The 24,398-nt window shown below is 35.8% G+C and overlaps 1 protein-coding gene and 1 long non-coding RNA gene across 3 annotated transcripts in view; one reads left to right on the forward strand and one right to left on the reverse strand.

Moving 5' to 3' along the window:
* PLD5 (phospholipase D family member 5) overlaps positions 1-24,398 on the forward strand; it is a 3,174,406-nt gene that overhangs the window by 318,988 nt on the left and 2,831,020 nt on the right. The window lies entirely within an intron of this gene.
* The window catches only part of LOC122790771, a 452,024-nt gene continuing 436,699 nt past the window's right edge, over positions 9,074-24,398 (reverse strand). Inside the window, exon 3 of the long non-coding RNA XR_006363034.1 lies at positions 9,074-9,191. This is a non-coding gene — a long non-coding RNA (uncharacterized LOC122790771). The remainder of the gene's footprint in view (positions 9,192-24,398) is intronic.

Below are 24,398 nucleotides of genomic sequence, written 5' to 3' on the forward strand. Positions count from 1 at the left end.
ACCATGTGAGTTCTGTCCATGAGCCAGTTGGCAACCCATCTTGTGATGCAGGGGTTTATGTTCAGGCTGGTGAGCTTGTCTATAATACCAGAATGGGGAATGGTGTCGAAGGCCATTGCAAGGTCTAAGTAGGCTGTGTGGACCATCTTTCCCTCATCTATAGCCTTGGTAACTGTCTCAAAGAAGTCCACCAGGTTTAGGAGGCATGATCTGCCCTTAACAAAGCCGAACTGGGTAGGGTCCAGTGTTTGGAGGTTCCCAATGTCTCTGTTAATGAGATTCATGATGATGCGCTCCATAGCCTTGCAGACCAAGCTTGTCAGGCTTATAGGGTGATAGTTCCCAGGGTCTGTTGTGGCTCCACCTTTGTGGAGCAGAATAACCGTTGCTGTGTGCTACTCTATGGGCACATAGCCTGTGGAGAGGCTGAGTTTTAACAGTGTGTTTAGGTGAGGGGTTAGTTCAACTTTGAGCTCATGTAGGACACGGTCTGGGACACCGTCTGCTCCCATTGATGCTGTTTTTTTGGCTTTGGACAGGGCTGTTTTAACCTGAGTGTCTGTGATTTCAGAGGCAATACATTCTTCTGGTATGGTTACGAGCCCTTTTGGGGGTGAGAGTGGGGTGATTTTTGCACTGAACCTGTCTGCCAGGATGTTGGCGATATCGGTCGGTTCAGTGTATTTTGTGCCATTCTGCACTAACTCCGAGCAGATCTGGGAATTGCCACTTAGATTCTTGACATAGCTAAAGAATGCCTTGTGGCAATTTTTCTTTCAAAGCTAGCCTTGGATGATTTTATGAGGGATCTTAGTTTCTTGCTGATACTGATTAGGGATGTCTTCCCCTCTTGGGATGTTACTCTTTTCTGTACTAATTTCCTCCTTCTATTGTATAGCTTGTTTATGGCAGGAGTCCACCAGATTGGTTTCCTTTTCTTGGAGGAGTGAGTCTTGGTTTTGCTTGGGAGAGCATGATCCAAGCATTCTTGTAGGTGCCTGTAGAGCACATTAGTAAAGGATTTTGCAGCTTGGGCAGCATTATCCTTTAGCATAGGCGGAATTAGCTAAAGGCAGCAAGAAAATGCAGAAAAATGATACTTAATCACTCCAAAGTCTCTCTTTTCTCTTTTGCTGCTGTAGAACTCTGCAGGGCACCAGGCAGGAACTTGCTGAGCTGTAAACCAGATAGGTGTGATGTCATTCTGTCAGCTAGAAATAATATTTAGATATTAGAAGGAGATTGCTCTGAGTATTCTGTATTCTGTCTTGGATCTAACAAGAAGGACCACTCACCCTCTTCATCTTGCCTTGCACTAGTAAGTGACCTGGGATAGTAATTCTCTAAATTAGTTATAAATATAGTGAAAATAGGTTAAGTATTGTTTTTCTGTAACTGTGTGAATCTTTCCAGCTGTGTTAATTTTAATATTTCCTGTGACTGTAACTCTGGTGTTTACTGTAAATAGTTATTTAGTATTTTCATGTTCTTTTATTATTTATTATTAAACATATTTAAACTTCTCATTGTGGTCTATCCTTTTAGAAAAAATATTTAATTTTGAGATCATTTGCATATATTTATTTGGTGATACCTCTGGCCACTCCTAATAGCCTTGTTGTTGGAGAAAGTACCATTTGTATTAATATTGATTTCAGTTAGTATAATTGGGTACCATTGTAAGAGCCTTAAGTAACTAGCTTTGCAGTGCCTGGTGGCAGTGATAATTACCTTATAGTCTGGGCAGAAGGGGGCATAGCTAATAAACCTGTGCTAGCCTTTCCCAGGTATGTGATATGATGTATTGCAAATGTTTGTTTATTTCTTAATTGTGTATTACTTGCCTTTCACTTATTATCGTCTGCTGCTACACGGCTTTTATATTGTGCCCGCCGTCCTTGCTGTACCCACTCGCTACTTGTTAGCGTTTTACTCGTGGGCTCTCACCTGATGACTCCATTCACTACTTGCTTAGAAAGCATTTTTAGTGAATATGGAATTTACTAATCTCAGATGTAGTTCTACTAGTGACTGATTCCTAAATGCCTGACTGTTTATTTGTTAAGGAGCATTACTCACTTCCTACCTATTTCTAACTGCAGACACCAGTTGACTCCCCTTGTTGCATCCCATCGCTACTTATTGGCATCCTGCACGTGGATGTTAACCTAGCGACTCTTTCCCTGCTAGCTTAGTCATACTTTCATGCATTTAGTCTTTCCAGACACACATATATTTTCCCCAGTCTCTATCTCCTTATGCTTGGCGGTTCATAATCTATTGTGCAGTATTCTGCCTTACTGCTGCGAACAGTTATTTTCCTCTGTCCGTTGTTCTTGATATAAGTGTCACTTAACTACATCGGCTCAGGTTTACAGTTGTATAGGTATTGTGTATGTAGCTGTGGTATACATTCGAATAGTTACTGTGTATGTAGCTCTTTTCTTCCTAGCGACATGATTGCATTATCCATGTTAGATTGTTCGATGTTACAATTTCAATAGTTACTTCTACTGTTGATTACATTTGAATAGACATTGACTGCAGTTATTTTATATCATTGCTACCAGTTTGCATTTTTCTATTTGTCCTCAGAATCCTGGGGTTCCTGCATGTTTGTACTCTTTAGATGTTTCTTAATGTGTCTAACTCATACAACTGTGTGTAACTGATGTTTTTATTTCTTTGCTCTTCATTACAAAACTGTTTACCTTACTACATTTTCTTCTTCTTCATTTACCAGCCTGTGACCCAGTACATCCCTGTACTAAATCTCCAGAACCTCACCCCACTGGAAGCCTCACCAAAATTGTCCAAACTAGGACTTCACCTATCAGCTCCCAGAAAATACAGTCCACTACTAGATTGTGAAAGTATGTACTGCAACAGATTCTAGAACTTCGAGTTTATCTTAAAGTGTATTGACACTGCTAAATTAGACAAGTTTCCTAAGCAGGACAGCCAGCAGCCAAACACCCACCCCACCTATTCTAATTCTATGGTCTCTTAAATAAACCCTTACATCCAGCCTTTCATTCCCTTATCAGTAGTAGCATACCATTAGCCTGCCACCCTTGCAAGTGTATCTTTGGTGCTGTAAAGTGACTAGCCAGTAAGTGACGCCTCTCCACGAACTCTCTGCACATCTACTCCTATACCTATGTGCTGTACCATACCTCCCCATCTCGTTTTCTTAGTCAATACCTCTCTTTAACTCACTCTGTTACCTTCTCTTACTGTCCTGGGCTCTCTTTAACACTCCTACTCTATTGCTACCCTTACTTAGCTCCTGCTACTCTTTTAACTCACTCGTTTACTTTCTCACTTGTGACTTACCTGCTAAACCTACCTTCTCTACAGATTGTCTTCCTTGAAAGTCCACTCTTTTGTCTCTACCCACTCCGTTCGCCCTGCGGGCTCACTTCGCTCCCCTACCCTGCCCCCAATTCCCATCCGCCCCCAGTATTCCTCCATTTATTCCTCCTCAGGACACACCCCCCACTCTAAATTACTCCAATCACACCCCTCCTTTCATCACCACACCCACTCACTACTTCTTACAACTAACCCAATACTACCTCAACTCCCTCATACCATACTAACTAAAACCTCTAACTAGATCTCCACCTAACATACCCTTCAACACCTCCTTCCAACTTTAATCTCTCACCTCCATAACTATTTACTTCTACCTTATCATGCCCTACCAATTACATACACCAAAACTTACCTTACTATTATCAGCTCTATCTATTACTTATCTCCTCACCCACTATGAACAACCCCTTCACTATAAACTCCACATCTCTTCCAAACATTCTTCTACACCTTCTATAACAAAACTCCCTAACTTCCAAACTACCATTTTTAAACCCAGTTATCTAATTGCTAAATTTCACAAACTAAAACACATCAAATACAGTAATCTAAAAACTAAACATCCAGTTAACTTTTACTGTAAACTTCTCCAACCTAAGTACTTTATATTTCTCCACTCCCTAACAGATGGAGACATTCATCCTAATCCTGGGCCAACACCTATCCCTATCACTGCAAATAGTCCCCAAGCCACAATTCCTGCTTTTCCTATAATCAAACCACCCAATTCACTATCCATTGCTCATCTTAACATACGAAGCATGTGCAATAAAATCCCTCATGTTCATGCCCTTCTTGATGTCCACCAATTTGATATCCTTTGCCTATCGGAAACTTGGCTAAAGCCTTCAATAAAAGACAATGAAATCATTCCTCCAGGCTATAGTATTATTCAGTTAGATCGCACATCCAAAAAAGGAGGAGGAGTAGCAATTCTCTATAAAGCACACATACAACTTAGTACTGTAAATCTTAACCTATCTTTAGACTCTAGCACTGAAATAGTTATCTCAAAATTCCAGCAAAAAAGACATAAAGCCATAAACATCATCTGCGTCTATCTTCCCCCAGGCAATGACATTGCTACTCTAGAACACATACTCAACTGGCTTTCTTCTCAGCTCCCACAAGAAGCCATAGTCCTAGGAGACTTTAACATTGATTGGAATTCTTGTAGCAGTCCAAACCCTACCAACCACATTAACCTTTATGGCTTCTCACAAGCTATTAACTCCCCCACCAGAATTAACAAACTGAACAATAAAGAAAGCATCTTGGATTGGATTCTGACTAATAGTCCTCATCAAACATACATAACAGGAACACTCCCAGATGATCTTAGTGACCACCTGCTAACATACATAATCAGACATAAAACCAACCCAACCTTCCCTAACACTATCAGAACAGTTCGCTCCAAAAAGCATTTTATCCCTGAGCTTTTCGAAATAGAACTTAAGCAATGTAATTGGTCACCATTAAAATCCCTCCCAATTAACAAAGCAGTTGAATACTTCAACTCAACATTTCTAACAATCCTTGATCATCACGCCCCAATACGCTGTACAAGAAATAAAACTAAACCTGCTCCTTGGCTCTCAAACAATACCAGACAACTAATCATTCATAGAAACAAATCTTGGGCTAAATGGCGGACTACTAAGAACTCTACAGATCATCTAACCTTCAGACAGCAAAGAAATAACACTAAAAAAGCCATCCTACTAGATAAAAAGAACTATTATCTCCACCTACAACAATCCTCCCTCAAGGAACCTCAGAAGTTTTGGTCTACTATTAATAAAATTCTTTATCCAGGTGCAACTATTACCCTCATCCCCTCAGGTGCTAATCCTGAAAACTCAACTGAAACAGCAAATGCCTTTAACTCTTTCTTTACCAATACTATCCAAACTCTGGCTAGCCAACTATCCCCCAATATCTCTCAACTACAAACTTCCACCTAGTCACCCCCAGTATTCAAGTTAGAACCAGTACCAACATCATATATTCAACCCCTTCTCCAAAAGCTAAAAGCAACAACCCCCTCTGCTGATAAACTCCCAGCTGAATTCCTGCAAATAGCATCTAAAGCCATAGCTTATCCCATCTCCATATTGATAAATCGAACCATAAATGAAGGTATTATCCCATCCATCTGGAAAATTTCTCATATTATCCCATTACACAAATGTGGTAGCTCCAACGACACGTCCAACTATCGTCCTATAGCCCTGCTCTCTCCACTTGCAAAAATAATGGAAAAATGTGTGCACAAACAGCTAATGAACTATCTTCTCCATCACAACCTATTAGCTAACTGTCAACATGGATTTAGACCTTTCCATAGTACCTCTTCTGCCTTGCTTTCCTTCACTAACTGTATCAATGAGAACCGCAACAAAAATATCCTCTCCTCAGCAGTCTTTGTTGATTTATCAAAAGCTTTTGACATGGTTAATCACCAAATCCTTCTTCACATCCTAAAGTCCTACTCACTGAATCCACTTTCAATGAACTGGTTCACATCATATCTAGATAACAGACAGCAGGCTGTACTCTGGCAAAATAGACTATCAAACCTTCTGCCCATTACATTAGGTGTTCCACAAGGATCCATTTTAGGCCCTCTCTTGTTTTCCATCTACATCAATGACCTCCACTTAGCCATCCATCTCTCCACATGTATTCAATATGCAGATGACTCTACTATAGTCTGTGCAGCCACCTCTCAAGCTGAACTTCAGGCTCATACACAAACAGCTTTTAATATAGTAGAGAACTGGTTCTCTGACCGCTGCCTCCTACTAAACCCGAAAAAAACTAAACTTTTACTCTTTACACCAACCCAAAAGACTACTCCTGTATACTTCAGTATCACATCAAATAATGGCACCCTTATTTCTCCTGATCTAACCACTAAACTCTTAGGAATCACAATTAACAACAATCTCAACTTTGATACCCACATTAATGTCACAGTAAAATCAGTTGACCATAAATTATGATCCCTCTACAGAATTAAACCTTTTCTTACACCACTGGCCAGGTCCACTATAGCTAGAACTCATTTACTCTCAACTCTTGTTTATGCCTCTCCCATTTACACCAACCTCTCTAAAAAAAACCTTCACAAACTAGTTATATCCTGTAATAACATTGCCAGGTTCGCTACAAGCTCCCCTTTTAGAACTCATCACTGTCTTAATCTGAAACAACTAGGCTGGTTAGAATTTCTTAATCAGATACAATTTCTGCAACTTACAATAACATACAAGGCCCTTTATCAACCCCATAATACTCCCACACTCTCTAGCTTCATTATACCATACAGTAATCTCAAAAATTTACGCTCCTCTAACAAAATGCTTATGCATATTACTAAATCTAAAAACTTAGCAGGTGATTCCTTGTTCTCTAACTCTGTCGGAAAAGTATGGAATCAATTACCATCCAACCTTACATCTCTGTCCTCTCTCCCACTTTTTAAAAGAAATCTAAAGCTATATTTCAATAATCACTGGTTATGCCCATGTTCTAACCCTGACTAACATTCTCTTGACTAATCTTTTACCTTTCTCCTATTACACCCTTCTTAGATTACTTCTATATCCTTTTCTCTCACATAGAAATAAGTGTTACTAGTACACCCTTCTAAGACTTGCTTCCAGTATTTACATATTACTATTTTTTTATGTTCATTTACAATTTCCTTAGCTTACATGTTTAGGCTAAATTTGTTGCAGTATAAAACTGCCTTAATCATATAATTATTGCTGTATAAAACTGCTTTTATACTATTCTCTATTAATTGTTTGTATAAATATTGCTGTATAAAAATGTTATTATGTTATTCTCTATTAATTGTATGTATTTTCCCTGGAGCTTTTCTCCCCGGGCCTCTACTGAAAATGGACATATATCCAGTTAGACTAGCCAGGTCAACAAATGTAAAAATAATAAATAAATAAATGTGCGTGCATGTGTATGTGTGTGTGTGTGTGTGTGTGTGTGTGTGTGTGTGTGTGTGTGTGTGTGTGTGTGTGAGAAAATCAAATCTAAAAGTGTGTGCGTGTCAACTACTTGGAGCAGGGACACAAAGCTCTGGTTTAACTGAGGGATTGGTGGAGGACTTCGTTTGGGTACTCGGCTGAGGACTTAACTCTGAAGCTGTGCCAGTGGGGAGTCTTACTTGAGACCTGGAGGGAGACAGATAGAGAAATCCAGACCCCGGGCTGACTGTTTTCCCAGTGTGCTCTTAAGGGAAATTATGCTTGATGCAGACAGGTCTGCATCTGGAAGTACTGAGTGTAGCTATTTGAATTTCAAATGAACATCCCTCTCCAGTGTCAGTGGTGAAGATTCAGACTCCTTGAATACTGGCCCGGAGTGGAGATATCACACTTTTCATCATGGCTATGGTGTCACTTGAGCTAAAGCAAACAGTATAGTTAAACTTTTATCCTTTTTGGCTGCTTGTCTTTATATTTATATTTTTGATTACTATTAACTTACTATTATTTTAAACAAAAAAAGTCAATGGGGATAGATTAGCAGAGGAAGGAGGATATACTTCAAATCCAAAATCACTAACTGTACTGTCCATTATTTTCTGAAGGACCAGTGTATTTACAAACATTGTGTGCAATCCGCTCAATCGGACATGACCTAATAGTCTTGAATAATGGTCCAGAAAGTAGAATGATACACCATAATAAATCATGTCACTCTTTTATGCACATATTGAACATTTTGAATGTGAACCTTTTTCCATGATAATAATCACAAAGTTCTCAATTTCTTTGCTCGAGACTCAAGAAAAACAAAACTAATGTGAAGAAAAGGGTCTAAAATCAAGGAAATATTTGAAAGAGTATTCTAATTTGGTTAAAAGTTTGAACAACAGGTTTTGCATCTATTCACATTTTCAGGAAAATAAGCAAGTAACTCTAATTTCTAGCATTAATGTTTCATTGTAATCCTCAGTGATTTACCAGAAATTCAGAAATTTTAACAGGGAGATGGTAGAAATATGAGTCAGGATCAGGGATTTTATGCAAAATGAGGGACATTTGTGATATATGGTAAATGTCACTCTGAATTTGCATGGCAAGTCAAGGTGCTGCATGCTGAAAATAAGATGACAACTGACTTAGATATGGAGCTATTGCACTCTGACATATGACTTTATGCACATTATATCTGATGTGAGTAAGATGAAAGCACATAACAATTCTAAGGCCCTGCTCTGTAGTTTGAACATGGCAGTGATTACAGTCACATTAAAGATAAGAGATACTATACATCAGGGAGCAGCCAGTAACATTTGCAAAGTATAAAAATGCTGTAGTCATAAAAGTGTCCAAATAGCTCTGTATGGTAATGATGAGAGCCTGCAGTGCTTTAGCTCCCATTGGCTGGAGCTCCATGATATCAATGTCTGTGACACACACCCGTGTGTGAGTGTTATGCACTAGTGTTGTGCTGTGCACCATATATGCACCTATGGTTTGTACATTATGTTTTGTGTACATATTCATATCTTTATTTGTCAACACTTCTTATTTGTTTTACATTGATGTTGTTGTCCCCCATGGTCAGCTGAGTACAGCAATATGATACCAAAGACATCCATTAGGTCAGTACTGTTTTATGTGTAGTTGGTTTGTAGTTCTAGCCTCATACATACCTTTTCTCTACAACTGCAAATGGTAGCATGTAATTCATCCATTTGTAGATCATGGAATATAGTGAGGGACTTCATTTATCTATTGCATATCCGACACATCTAATACACAGTGTTGTATGGAGATCTGCAGTGGAGTAACAGGACATGTTTTCATCAATTGATTTCAATATTTTCACAGCAAATCAAATGCAAGACATTGTTTAACATTTAAGCATCAGTAATACAGGCAGACTTTCATGATAGCAACAATAGTTCAGTATACAACTAGGCACGTCAACAGTACCAATGTTTCATGGAATATGTCTGTCAACATTGCATCCAAGAGGTTCACTCTATCGCTGCTACTAGACAAACAAAAATGAAAAAAGAGAATAACATGGTATATAGATTTTGTGCACTCACCAGTCTTGTAGTCATTGCTGAATATCAGTCAGAACACTAACAGTTAACAAACGACACTAATGTTTTATGTGCTGTTACATCACATCACATCTTTTGCACTCATATAATTTAGTATACAAGTATATGTCAGTAACAAGAAAGACAAGACTGAATAAGAACAAAGTTAAAAATAAACTGCAATAAAATATAGCCATATACAACTCTATCAGTAGAGTTTCACAAAATCAGGGTAATTATTTGAATTCTAACAAATGTATGATTATTACTTGAAAGTTACAAAATATGAATATATGCTTATAGATGCAAGTATAGGGCAAACAGCAGAGTTTAAGATTCTAAAACACTATTCTTTTGTTGTTTTAATTCTGGGCATCCAAATTTGAGGTATTAAGCAGGTTTCTCTATTAATCCGCAAAGAGCAACCTTGAGATCCCATATACAGTGCAACCTGCAGTTCAGAAATGTAAACTTGGTGAAAATATTCTAGCATTCTTGTGGACTTGGTAGGGTAGAGTCTTTCTATCACTGCGTTATAACTTTTTAGTTATTAGAGCCACGCCAAGTGACAGATGACTGGGTTTTCCTTTGGGGGCAATCTCATACAAAATAAAGTCTGAATCAAGAAAATTGGGCAATGCTAACATTTCACAGATGTCATATCCAAACTATCCCAAAGTGTAGAGAGGAGAGGGAATTCCCAGAAAATATGTTTCCATGACCCCATATTCCCATTCATCTGGTTGTGAAGGCTGCCAGCCCAGCTGGATAGAATTTTGTAAATAATTTTATGTCATTTGTGAATAATAATATGATTTGTATGCTTGCCTTAGAAATGTAAGAAAATTATATATTTATGTACCGGACTTCAAGAATGTAACCACCCTGCTGGAAAAGAGCAGAAATGTGTATAAACTACATGCATATGCAAATGTATGTGTTGATGGTAAAGGCTTGGATATACAGAGTTAACTTGAAAACTCTAAGAAATAAGTGGAACTTATTTATGACTCTGTTATCTCTGTTTCAGCTCAAAGCAGACATAATGTCTAGAGTTGTAGGCTTTCCTATTGTCTGGAAACAAAGGTAATTACAGATTTCTAAGGTAATTGTTTTACGACTTCCAGTTCCAGGCAAGCTTCTAAGAGATAAGTGTCAGCTTCTAAGAGATAAGTATTTGTCATAGAGACATGTTAAATTCTGTTAGTATCTGTTTAGCATGGGAATTAGATGCAGATGTCAAATAGTGATGTTATCTACCCAGCAGTAATGTATATTATTAATTTAAGAGCTATCTCAGAGAGAAAGTCTGCATTTTATATTTTGTTCTGGACCTGTAAACATCTTTTCAGCACCTTTTCATCTATATTTGCCTGATTTTGTAAGTAAGATTTAGATCTTAGTATCTCTCTTAGAGCTAGATAGGATAATAGCAAGATTAGTCTAGCTGTTTTCTATATTTATGTGATACTGTCCTGCAATGTTGTTTTAACATATTTCCTGTGATTCTGAACTCTATTGTCACTGTGTCGAGTTAATGAGTATTGTCTTGTGCTTTAATTATTTATTAGTAAATATATTTAAACCTTTTAATTGTGGCTGGTTTTGTTGAGAAATTTAAGCTCTTAGATTACTTATAGGTTCATAGGTGTTTACAATGTTAACAACCACAAGGACTTTTTTAAGCCTAGCCATTCATCCCAAATCTCTGACAAGTTCTGATACCCTTGATTAGTGTAAGCAGGGGGATGGGAGATGAAACATTTACAAGAAAAGGCCTGGGAGATGAAACATTTGCAGGTTGCCTGTGTCCATTAGAGACATAGGTGCAAAACCAGGGATGCATTTCCCTTTGCAGATCATCCAGGCTCATATACTAACTTGCATATATATTTGGTGATACTGTATAGGCCACTCCTAAATAGCCTTAAAAGTTCTGGTCACACTTACTATTTGGATAACAGTAACAGTACAATTGGGCACCCTTTGGTAAGGGCCTTTATAGTGGCTGATAAGGGTGGTTGGTGGCAGGTGGTACTACCGAATAGTCTGGGCAGAAGTTTGCATATAAATCAAATCTCAAAGTGTGTGTATGTCAGCTACTCAGGCAGAGACACAAAGTACTGGTTGGACAGAGAGGGTGCTGGAGGTTTTGGCTTGACCACTCTGCTGAAAACTTAACCCTATACCTGTGCCAGTAGGGAGTCTTATTGGGGATGTGTAGAAAGAGGGAGAAACCAGTCCCAGACTGACTATGATCTCTTTGTGCTCTTAAGAGAAATTGTACTTTACTGTGTGTGTACTTGTCATCCTCCCAATGTGCACATCCCTTACTGGTGAGGATTGAGGTGCTTTGATTACTGAGCCAATGCAGGGACATCACACTGATGTCTGTCTCTAAGATGTAGAGAACATTCTTGGAAAAGGCAGCAACAGCTTTTCTGGGGTTACAAAAATGTGATGTAGACATTTTAATGCAAAATGTGCTACTTTAGAGATGAAGCTACATATAATGGCACTAACAGTCAAATCTTGATCATTGCTATAGTCAAAATTATAACTCTCTCATCTTTATACTGAGGGTAATATTTAAACTCGATTATAGCTATCATGAATAAGGGTAATGTACATTTTATCTAGACTTCTTGCTAAGTCACAAATTTATCTTGTAAACATCACAGATGTACTGGACAAATACCTAAAATTGAGAGGACAACGTACTACTAAATCTCTGTTCCACATGTAGGATATTATGTGAAAACAGTAGCACTGATGGGTCTTTCTAGAGTGTAAATGGAACATACATTTTCCAAAGTTTTATATACCCCATCTTGATACAGGTACACACACACATGCACATGTATGTCTATATATATATATATATATATATATATATATGTGTGTGTGTATTTTTTTTTCTTTATGACTCCAAAAAGTTTTAGGAAAGGAAACCAGAGAGGTAGGTGATGATTCATGTATCCAATTTAGAGGAAAGAGCAGGAAAGAATATTTCCCACAAGGATCCATTTCCTTTATTCATGATATACTGTACCATGTGAACAGATTGTGAAGTACTAATTGTTACCACTTTAGTGTAGCAGTTGGCTCCCAGAGGGGACTGAAAGGATTTAAAGTCTGAGACATTGTCTTTAGGCTTTATTGTATGGCATGCATTGCATTTCAAATAGGAACCCACTGTGGTAATGCTTCAGAAAAGCACCAATAAAGGATCAGCTACAGAACTGTATCTTTTTATGTCATCAGCAAATGGGGGACTTAATGCTTTCCCTTTCCTTATTAGCATAGCTGATAGAGTTGGACTCGTGTTCAGAGAGGTCAGACAGGAAAATTAGAAGTTTCCTGTTAAATTCTGAATCAGTGAAAAGACTAGTGCCATACAAAGATGTTGGTGAATAGACAAAACGTTGGGAACAAGACCATCTTTAAAGGGAAACCCTGAGCTCAAATGGAAGATACCATCTTTTTCACTCCAGCAATTCATCTAAGAGTAATAGATGGATTACATACTTGTTTAAATTTCTGGTTACTTCAGTCATTAAATCAATCCAAAATCCTAAATATTTAATATACAAGAATTTAAAACAATGTCATCTATACTGACAAATGTAGGTGGACTTTCAACACTTCTGTTTAATAGCATTGATTTAGCTGAATTAACTTTATAGCAAGTGAGACACTGAGAGTCCTGCAAGATTCACCAACAGTGAGGGATGGTATGCAATGAATTCATCAAAGATATAAAGAAATCATCAACAAAAAGGGCTAGACTCCCCCTTACACTTCATTGCTGATATAATGCAAATCTTCTTCTTCAAAGGCTACTCTCAGAACTTCTGTGAGTGATTCCAGAGTTGGAGTAAAGAGCAAACATGCAAGATGGCATCCTTGCTTAACCCCTTTAGCAATATCCATGGGCTGAAAAATGTATGGTCCAACCTTCAACACTTTGGTAGAGCCTATGCAAACAGATTGAGTATATAGAAGGTTAAAAATGGTAGGATACATCAAGCAGATACAGTCACTTAACTGAGTCAAAAGCTTTTCCTGTGTCAGCCATTAAAAGGGCATATGGTAGACATAGCCAGTACATTCAACTTGATGAGCAGCCTTTAGAATATTCTGTCAAGTTTCCATTCCACTAATGAAGCCAAGGTGATCTAGTATATTAAAGAGGGCATATATGGAGACAGTGTATTGCCAGTGTAGCCATAGAAACTTTGTCATCCACACTTTGTAGAGAAATGAGCCTATAGCTGTTTACTGCTAGTAGATTCTTAATGGATTTTAGACTTCTTCAGATGACAGATTGCTTTCAAGATGATGGTACAAACCCTAGGTTAGTAATGGACTGACAAGCCATACATTTTATGTAAATGTTTATAAACCTCAAAGGAAAGGCCATCCATACCTGGTGCCTTGTTTGCCATTAGTTTAGCAATACAGGCTAATAGTTACGTCTGCCATACAGAAAAGTCCAGTAGCAGCTTCTAATTCTTAGAAAAGGTTGAAACACCAGACAGTGTTTATAATATTCACTATTATGGGGGGGGGGTACAGAGTGTGTGTGTGTGTGGGGGGGGGGGAGCATGAGCCTTTGCTATATATAACTTAATCCAATGATTTTTTTAATTTGCTGAAATATCTAAACTTGTGTGTCTTTCTCTATTTGACACTTCTGCAGAAAGACCTATTACCTAGATTTGGCTCTACATTTATGTGCCAATCTTTAGTAGATGTGTGCAGACACTTAATATCACAGCTACAGTCTATAAAGTGATGAAGTAATGTGAAATCTTTGAATTGCATAGGACTCTGGTATACAGGTATTCACATTTGCCAGGCCTCCATATTTATTTGTTTAGTATACTTTCTCCATATAGTTTGTAGTTGATAAAATGTAGATTTAAGTTCAGGAATGTTTTTGATATGGAACAAAGGAGCAGCATTTGATAGCAACAGTGTTCCTGTTATGGACACAATTATTTTGCTCTGCATATTAAGTAGAGTGTATCCTTCATGGCCCATGTAAGAGTCTATTATTACCTGGTATATGGTATATATAGAAGCTTGTCTTCTGTTACAGTGGATTGAGTGAAAACTTTGGGGCGCTAAGCATTTTTTTACTGGCACCTCTTTAAGAGGTTTGAAGACCAGCTTATGTTTAACAAATAAAAGACCATCTAGATTTAGGTATATGGGCTTAAAGGGTCTCTATTTTATTCTTGAGTTATAGGATTGAATTTGCATTAAGATGCTGTTTTCATTGCTAGAATTTTTTTATTTTACTGAGAAATGTATCTGCTTGATGCAAGGGATTGTAGAAACTTCAAAACTGGAAAACACAAAAACTGTAATGGTATATCCAAAGGGCTTGAAAATACAGACACCAAATATTAGCGCTTTCATTCACTTTTATTTCCTTGTGAACTTCCTCAGAAATAATAACACTCCACTCATATCCTTTTTTATATACAAATTGATAAGTCACATGTTAAATGATGTCGTAAAATAAATGAATTAATTAATTCTCATAAAAAAACACTGCAATAAAATATAATTATAAATATCAAATGTATCTTAAACAAAGAACTTTTTGTAAAAAAATATTATAAATGTGAATATATATATATATATATATATATATATATATATATATATATATATATACATATTGAATTTAATACTGTTTCATTTGTAAAAAACACTTTAAATTGATTGTTTCATTTAAGCCAGAGCAAAATCTGCACCTAAATGTAGTTGCCAAAGGGATTCTTTGCATTCAAAAATGACTTTAACGTCACCAATAAATGCCCCTGATGGAACACAATCCATTACAGAAAAAATGAATTTCTTAAAATCTTTACAAAGCAAAGAATGTTTAGCCAAAGCATTAACTGAATATTTTTTCTTTATTGCTAAAAGATGTTCACTAATCCTTTTTCTAAGGTATCTTGAAGTCATGCCTATATAGAAACTAGGACATGTTGAACACTGAGCAATATAAACCACCTTATCGGTACTACATGTATAATAACTTTTAGACCAATATGTTTTGTGTAGGTGGGAAACATATATTGAAGAAGAATTACTTATAAACCTGCACTGTCTGCAGGCATTACATGCATAAGTGCCCTTAGCTAAAATTTTTGGACCTTTATTTTCATCTCCTACTTTATTTGTCCATTCTAACATATTTTTAATGTTTTTTGTTTTTAAAAAAAAACAAATTTAGGTCTTTCACCTATAATTTTTATCAATTCCTGGTTTCCTAACAAAATTTTCCAATTATCCACAATTATCTTTTTTATATACCACATTTCATTTGTGATAGGCAAAACAAAAGCAGAAGAAAATTCCTTATCAGGACAGTTGACTCTTCCATTAGAAAAATTATCAGTTGTCCCAGAATTAGATAAATGAAAGGACAAAATGGGGCAAGCTTTATATTTTCTTAGTGCTACCACTTAATTAGCTATAATTTGTAACCATGCTGAGTCATAGCCCCTGGAAATAAAAAAACGTTTTAATAATCTCCAGTTCTTGAAAAAACATAGCGTCTTTTGATGTAAGCCTACTAAGCCTAATAATTTGTCCCTTGACTACTCCTTTTTTTAAAAGTTCTTTGAGATACGTTTGATATTTCTAATTATATTTTATTGCAGTGTTTTTTAAGAGAATTAATTAATTCATTTATTTTACGACATCATTTTAACATGTGACCAATCAATTTGTATATAAAAAAGGCTGTGAGTGGAGTGTTATTATTTCTGAGGAAGTTCACAAGGAAATAAAAGTGAATGAAAGCGCTAATATTTGGTGTCTGTATTTTCAAGCCCTTTGGATATACCATTATAGTTTTTGTGTTTTCCAGTTTTGGTGTTTTTGGATTGTAGAAACTTCTTTGAGTCGGTTTTGATAATCAGTTGAAAAAATGTTTAAACTGTAAGAATATAACAATTCATTTTTCCTTGATAATACTGTATAGCAGTACTTATTTTCCTATAAATTAAGTTATTCATTTTATATATATATATATATTTTTTTTTGAACTGCTGAGAAAGTGTTTATTCATTCAGTAACCATATTCATTTATACTGATATTCAGATTTACACATTTTTTTCACATTCATTAATAATTATTTTTGTATATTTATCTATGTTCCCATTTCATTAAACTGGGACTTTTAAAGGTAACAGTTCATTCATACTTATGTTTTTTTTTATTAAGTAGTGCTTTTTTTGGATGATTCTTGATGATTATGTACTTGATTAATTCTTATTTAATGCCTGGTTTATTTGTGCTGAATTTTGATTGGATGGAAGTTCACATGTAAATGTGTGGGGATGATGTCTTTTATGTAATTTGAAGTTGTTCCACTTGTACTGAGGAACGAAAGTGAACATTACTAGCATTAGTAATTAAACTTGTTGTCCTGGTCTAAGGGTCATTTTTTTTGTTTTATTTTTCATGCTGAAGGAATTTTGGTTAATGTAAATATAGATCTTGAAACGGGTTAGGTGAAGCTAAACTCCAAAGGGATATATTAATTTCAAGCACCAAATGTGGTAATTGGCTAGGCTTAAAATGGCTTGCAAGGATAGTCAGCCTGATACTAGCTTATGAACCATGTCACAAAGCATGTGAGTGCATACTTCATAATATCAGTATGTATTACTAGTAAACCATATTATTCTGTATTATCTGTCCAACATAATTTCTTAAAAATTCTTTATACTGAGTGTGTGACAAAAATTCCATTGTGGAACACAAGATTTTTATGAAGCAAAATGAGGAACTGTTCTCAGACTGGTGTACAGCTGAGTATTGTGTGAAGATGATTAGAATATACAACTTTTATGTTTTAATTTTATGTAAATGAAACAAAAGGTGAACAAACTATATAACTAAAACCAAATAAATAATGGTGATGGATACAGAATGGCTTCTTTATTTACTAAGTGCTTTTCATTTGTCTCAAAATAGCAAACTTCATCAGACAGCAAACAACAGCTAAAACTGTCCTTCTTCTTTTCATTTTATTTTCCTCCTCTTCCCAGATGACCTCAGATAATTTGTGACTCCTAAGACTACAAATTTATTTATTTTTTAGTTACACTGTGTTGACCAGGTTAGTCCCGCTACCACAATGGCCTCTTTTCAAGAAAGACCAGAAGTGGCAATCATACTGACTACTGGAAATTTGGCCAGGGCACTGTGGAGCTTCCTTTACCTTTTGGAGCTGTTAGATGATACCACAGGGCTTCTACAGTAGTAAGGAAGTGGCCTAACAGAAGCAGCAGCGTGGAGGAGGAAAGAAAAGCTATGGAGAGTTTGCAGGTGGAAACTGAGAATTTGGAGAAAAATTAGTTTGATATGGAGCTTCAAAATGTAAACAAAAATTCTTGTGTGTTGGATGTTACAAATGAGTAGTGTTTTGTTGTCTTACTGGAGAAGGAAATAAACAAGTCTTTTAAAGCTGTGCAGATAACAGAACTGGTATCATGAGGGTTTTCAGATGATGTTCTGTTCGAAATAAGTGAGCAGGATGATTAAGGTGACATTTCTGCTGTTTCCTAGTGATTTTTTTCAGAATTGCTGATGATGGTAATAGGGAAAAGGAACCAGATGATGTGGCAACAGAGAATGCAGCAGTAAAACCTTACAGCAGTAACATAAAGTAATGGAAGAAAGCAGCAACAAACTGAGAAGGTGTCTGGTTTTGTGTCAGTTAATGCAGTAACTAAAACATATGCAGCAGTAACAGCAGGCAAAAAAGGAAAGCAGCAACAAATTGTAAGTAAAACTGTTTTAAAAAGAAGAGGAGACCAACTGTGAGAATAAGAGCAAAAATGATACTGTAATAGACAGATATTATATATCAGAATATTTGCTAACTGTTCTGGCTTTTAAAGCTCAAGAAATTGGTCTTATATACATATTGCGACAGACACTTTTTGTGGCAACATTTAAACTGAAGGACCGATGATGACATTTCTGAAACTGTGTAACAAAACAGACATATATGCATGGAACAATTGTTTGTTTTCTGGTAGCAACTTAAATGTAAAAAAAATGTTTCTTTTCAATTTAGAATTGATGAACCAGAAAAAGATGATGTTATAAAGTGTATGCAGGGCTTATGTGAAACTGTTCATTACGTTGTGAAAGTTAGCAATGAGAAAAACATATGGAATGGAGGGTGGAGGTTAGAAGCTGTTTTGAAATGTGAAAAAACATGGCAAAACACTTGCCAGGTGTTAATTATGTGGCTATACATAGAGGGACATTAAGATATGCTAGTCAGCCTAAATCATATTTCTTTTGTGGGGACTTTTCTCATTTAATTAATGATTGTGACAAGGCACAATGTAAACCGTGTGTGGAGAACGGACATACAGCAAGAAAGAGTGTGCCTGAATGCAGGCTGTGAAAAAAGGGACACTTTTGATTGGATTGTAAAGAGCAAACAGTAAATAATGAAATAGAAAAGGAAAGCGAAGAAGACATATACAAAGAAGAACAACAAGAGAATGGGACTGAATTAGGTGAAAAAGAAGCTGAAGAAGAAGAAAAAAATACAGGGGAAAAATGAGGAGAAAGAGTGCATGCAGAAAGAGAGGTCAGGAGAAGGGATTTATACTAATAACTTCTAGCCAGTGAGAAATTTGATTCTGAGGATCAAGGATTATTTGTACATAAACCCAGAAAAAATAAATCAGCTGAGGAAAGAGTAAAATAAGAAAATGAAAATGTAAAAATATTCCCCCTAAACTTTAAAAGAAGAAAAAGCAAAAATGTTAGAGTACTTCTAGTTAATGTGAACAGTATTATTAACATTGTAAGAATGAGAGGGATAGTGGAATGGTGTGCTAAGTGTGATATAGATGCTATTCTGTTAGAGAATGTAACATTCATTTCAAATTAAGAAAGACTGTAAAAAAACTGTGGGGTAGAAATATGTATAATATGGAACTTAAAAGTGAAAGTTGTTCTGCAGTGGCTGTGTTGTGTGAAAAACTGAAAATACTGGATACAACATTGGTAAGGATGGGAAATTTAACTGTTGTGGGTGTGAAGTGGAGAGAACATGTTTAAGGAATTATAGCATTATATACATATATAACTAGCAAGGAAAGGAAGAATCTGTTTCACCAGATAACACTATAACTGCAGGGGACTTTGTGATTTAAGGCAAAATTGTAAAAAGCGAAAGAAAGACATAAAGATTACAGGAAGGATACATGTGGTAAATTAACTGTGTGCAACAAAAGTCAATGGACTTACAGAATGGGGACACCTGGATCTGAAAATTATTTCTTTATTTACTTTTTGCTGTTGCTTACGGGAAAGTCTGTCTGGGAACTAAAATTCCCATTTTCAGCAGAGGCCAAGGAAGAAAAGCTCTAAAACAAAGATGGAAATACATTTTTGACAACTCAAAACAAAAACTATCAACAAACTATTTACAAAGTATTTCAAAGCAAGTGGTCAACAAACATTACATGTTTTAAGATATTGTGAGTAGAATCAAAAGTACCATATGCATACATTTATAAAGTATCTATAGAGGACAGAGGTAAGATTGCATATTTCAAACTGTAGGTGTGGCACAATTGATTATTTATTAGTTGCCAAGTGATAATTTAGGGTAAATTTGAATTATTGGAGGTTATTTGAAAGCTTGGTGTGGTTTGGAAGTTTGTTCCATGCCTTGGACATTGCAACAGAGAATAGCAAGTCACAGTAATAATTATCTGATTTATTAACAAAAGTTAGTTTAAGTTCTGAGGATCTTCTGGTTCTATTTAGTATATGCCATTTGATGAGATTTGGCAGCGAGGATGTGATAAGTAGATGGTGATGTATTCTGCATGCTCTGAATAGCTGGGAAAAGATGATATGTTGAAGAAGTTCAAGCCACTTGAGGATATTGAATGCCATGCAGTGATGGAAGCGGTTTGGATGGCTGCAGGAGAATTTGTTAATTTTGTTGTAGGTGCTTTCTAGTCAGTTTGGTAGAAAAAGTGAGATTTGTAAATATTATTTTTGCATACAGGAGGGTAGGAAGGAGAAGGGAGGTGGCAGCTATTTTTTACTATGATCACTTGGTAGGTGCTTTGCTCTGTAAACAGAGTCTAGTTTGCAGTGTGCCTTTTTGCCTGCAGTGCCAATGTGCAAATCAGATTTTAACCTGTTATCAATGATAATTCATAATTTTGTGCTTGTGATGTTTTCAGTTTTGGCGTTGTTTGAAGAGCTAACATTAAGGTCAGTGTTGTTTTGATTTATATTTTTGGGAAAGAATAAGATTAGGTTGGTTTTACTGGAAGTTAAGAGTAGCTGTGATTTATTTAGTCAGTTTTCTATAGAGGTGAAAGCTTGATGTGTGATGGTTTCTAAGGTGGGAACATTTAGAGCTGAGCAAACTAAAGCTGACTTGTCAGCATATTGTATTATGGTGGCAAGTTTTGACCCTTGTGCATGTCATTAATGAACATATTGAAAAGTACTGGCCCAAGTGTGGAGCTATGGGGACTACTGTAGTGACTGGACGGAATGTGGAGCAGGAGTCATTCCATTTAACAGACTGGGTGTGACTGTTTATGCAGCTAGTGAATCAGCTAGTTGAGACAGTTTTGAGGCATATAAGATTTATTGTTTGGAGGAGTACTTGATGTGAAACTGTGTTGAAGGCTTTTGACAAGTCCAGAATGAGGGTGGAAACAAAATTACCTAAGTCTTTACCTTGATTAATGGTATCTAGGAAATGTAGGGCAGTTTTAGTGTTGTGGTGGGGTCAAAAGTCATGCTGAGTAGGAGAAAGTAACTGGTTATCAAGAAAAAAGCTTAGGAGTTATTGCTGTATGCATCTTTCAAGTATTTTGGAGACTGGAGAAGGATTGCTGTAGGGCAATATTTTGAGAGTTCAGTGGATGTGCCACCTTTGTGTAATGGGATTATGAACAAAGCTTTCTATAGGGCTGAAATGTATTATGTAATGGATCTATTAATTAGGATAAATACAGGGTAGCAAATGAGGTCATCAGATATGCTGAGTTATTTAGACAGCAGGTTGTCAGGAACAAGTGTTGTGAGTCTGATTATTTTATATTAGCAGAAGGCTTGCGAATAGCAGATGGTGATACACTTATGATGCTTTTTTCAGACCATTTAGCAATATGGAATGAGGTGATAGAAGAAAAGGACTATATTAAAATAGGAAAAGAAATAAAAGAATAAATGAGAAGTTATGTGATGAAATTAGAGAGTGAGAAATACTGCAGTTATGGAAGGATCATGTAACCATGACTTTAAAAACTGGTCTGAATGGTAGATCGAATTTAAAAAGAAGCATAAAAAGTGTTTTTTTTTCCAGTTACAGACTGATATAAGAAAGGAAGAGAAACTGAAATATAAGAAATGTATAGAAATGTATTAATGGATTTGGGGAATAATACACAAGAGAATTATGATACAGAAAAAGAAATGTATAAAAGAAATTGAAAAAATAAAGCATTTCTATTTAGGCAGAGATTTTATTTACAAGGTTGAAGAGAGGCAGTTTCTACATATTTGGGTAAAATAGTAAAGGAGGATATTAGTATAATTAGGTAAATAAAAAAGTAAAATGAGAGGTAAAAAGAGCACAGGAGCAAATTATGAGCATTGTAGCGCACCATGTGGAAAATATGTATAAGAGTAAAAAGAAGGAAAATAGGCAGAATGGAAAGTAAAAAGAAATCCAGAACAAGTTAGGGAAGAATTTGAAAAATAAATTATTGTTAGTGAATTGGATGAAGTACTTAGGAAAGTAAGTGTTAATTCAGTGTCAGGCTTAGATGGTATAGAGTATGGAATGTACAAGAAGTAATGGATTGACAAAGATAGAATTTTGTAAATGCACTGAATAAATATTTGAAGTATGGGTTTGTTTATGAAGGGTTATTAGTGAGATATTAACATTTATATGGAAGAAAGATAAGAATAATGAAACAAATAGTAGAGCCCTATCACACTAAATAACATAGATTATATATTTTATTATAATAATACAGAGGAGAATGGGAGGCAGGATGAGGGATACTATGTAAGGATGAGGGATACTATGTAAGAAAGTATATATGGTATAAAAGGGAAGGGATGTCGGGTCTATATTATATAGTCGAAGTTTTAGGTAATTGAATACCTAAATCTCAACACCTAAACAGGGAAAGCTGTAAACATTGAACAGCCACTTCCACAAATTCTTTTGTAGGGAAAGAATTTGCTTGGCCGGAGGAAAAAAAAAATGTTCAAACCCTAATCAAATGGGGGGCACACCCCCCATGTGGGGGTCTGTGCCCCTTACACCTCAACTATCTAAATATACCAAGATCGCTTTACAGTGGAGAAAAGGATAGATTCCCAATAATGGGCAAGCAAATTCTTTCCCTACAAAAAAATTTGCAGAAACGGACATTCGATGTTTACAGCTTTCGCTGTTTAGGTGTTGAGCTTTAGGTATTCGATTACCTAAAGTTTCAGTCACCTAATACAGACCCGGGATGTCAATAATTGTTATTGGCTGTGAGAAAAATTCTGGCTAATTTTATAAGTAAAATGGAGGATGTGTAACTTATGGTAGGTAATATCAGCAAAGCATTTGATGCAGTAGGGCATGATGCTTTTTGGGATGTTATGGATAAGCATGGGATAAGTAATAAAATTAGGAGAGTGATATGTCAAGAACAAAAAATAAAAACAAACATAACAGATGGCCAGTGTAACTTAGAACATAAAATAATGTCAAACAAACACGGGAAACTGTAATGGAGAGGTTAAATTATATAAAACTTTAATATTAAGCAATTTCATCCAAACATACAAGCTTCATCAGAATAACAAAACAGTTCCATCATCCTTAATTTATAACACCTAATGATATCATTACTTAATCAGTAATGAGCCATACATTTTCTTAAAAAGATATATCAAATAAATGATCCATTAATAAAAATTCAAACAATTCATAAATATACTAAATCAAAAACCTACAAAAATAAAAAAATAACACAATTTATAGTTTCAAAGATCACAATTTCAGCATGCTGTTAATTGAAACTTTATCATTCAAGTCAGGGAACAGAGTTTTTTACAATAAAAGTTTTCCCCACAATTCTCTATATTCTAAATAAGTCTGCCAGTCAGTCACTTTTAAAAATGGGGAAACTCTTTCAACTATAAAAAAACCTTAAAGGTATCAAAATTAATACATGATAAGGAATGTTTTTACAATGCATTATTAACATCTCCCTTTTGTATACTGTACAGGTGTTCATAAATTCTCCAGTTCAACAATCTCAGTTGTACCCACATAGAATGCCTGACAGGACTTAACAACAGGCTAAATATATTACCCCTGCCATATTACAGTTCTGTTTATCTTTACAATAAATATCTTTGGAATAGTTAGCTATTAATTTTATCACCCATATAAATATATAGGCAATATGAAAATTTACCATATATTTCCACAGCCCTATTTACATTGGTATCACCAATACTTCCTTCCAAGATATTTAATGTTATTACCTCTTTTATGTACAAATCTCATGTCCGTACCTAACTTGGTCATTAAAGAGTTATGATTGTGAATTTGTACCCTTCAATTTCTAGTCATAATTTCTTTAACCACTTTATTTCTATTATTAAAAGGTTATACCATTGGTTTATCAAATACAGCAATGGGGGTATCTGTAACATCATTACTAACTTGTCCCCCTTTCAGGATATGTTTGAAATTGGTATCTGTTTTAGAAATAGCTTCCTTCTCTACATATTTGCACAATTTTATTGGGCACCCTCTTTCATATAACATCTGTTATAGTACATTTCACTTCTCCAAAATCCCTTTTTTTTCAGATACCATCC

This window comes from Protopterus annectens, chromosome 1.part2 (genome assembly GCF_019279795.1).
Source record: "Protopterus annectens isolate FY-2018-M chromosome 1.part2, PAN1.0, whole genome shotgun sequence".
NCBI classification, from domain to species: domain Eukaryota; kingdom Metazoa; phylum Chordata; order Ceratodontiformes; family Protopteridae; genus Protopterus; species Protopterus annectens.